We start from the raw sequence: 374 nt of genomic DNA, 5'->3' as shown, positions 1-374 counted from the left end.
CTACCAACAGTGTCTAAGGAAGGACAAATGGTGAACTGGAGACAGGGTCATGGACGCCCACAGCTCACTGATGATGAGGTTGACCTACTGTAGATTAAAGCTTTAACTTCCATTTGTACTTTTCAAAAGATTAAAATGTATTAAAATGTATTTGAATCTTTATTAAAATGGTTGAAAATGAGAAACACTGTCCATTGGTTTCTATGAAGAGATAAACAGTCTGGTGCAGTTACATGAAGCGATTCCTGATAATAAACTCCTGTCAGCTGTTTAGGAGTCTGATGGCAGAGGGAAAGAAAAAGTTTTTAAGTCTAGTGGTCCTACACTTCACACTTCTGAACCTCCGGCCAGAGGGTAGGGAGGCGAACAGTCGA

At 40.4% G+C, this 374-nt stretch overlaps 1 protein-coding gene across 2 annotated transcripts in view; it reads right to left on the bottom strand.

Moving 5' to 3' along the window:
* Positions 1-374, bottom strand: part of LOC109952961 (collagen alpha-2(V) chain-like) — a 35,678-nt gene that overhangs the window by 34,277 nt on the left and 1,027 nt on the right. The gene's annotated exons all lie outside the window — the stretch shown is intronic.

Source organism: Monopterus albus, unplaced genomic scaffold (assembly GCF_001952655.1).
Source record: "Monopterus albus unplaced genomic scaffold, M_albus_1.0 scaffold523.1, whole genome shotgun sequence".
NCBI lineage: Eukaryota > Metazoa > Chordata > Actinopteri > Synbranchiformes > Synbranchidae > Monopterus > Monopterus albus.
Note: the sequence above shows the minus strand (reverse complement) of the source record. Positions and strands in the feature narration are given on the sequence as shown.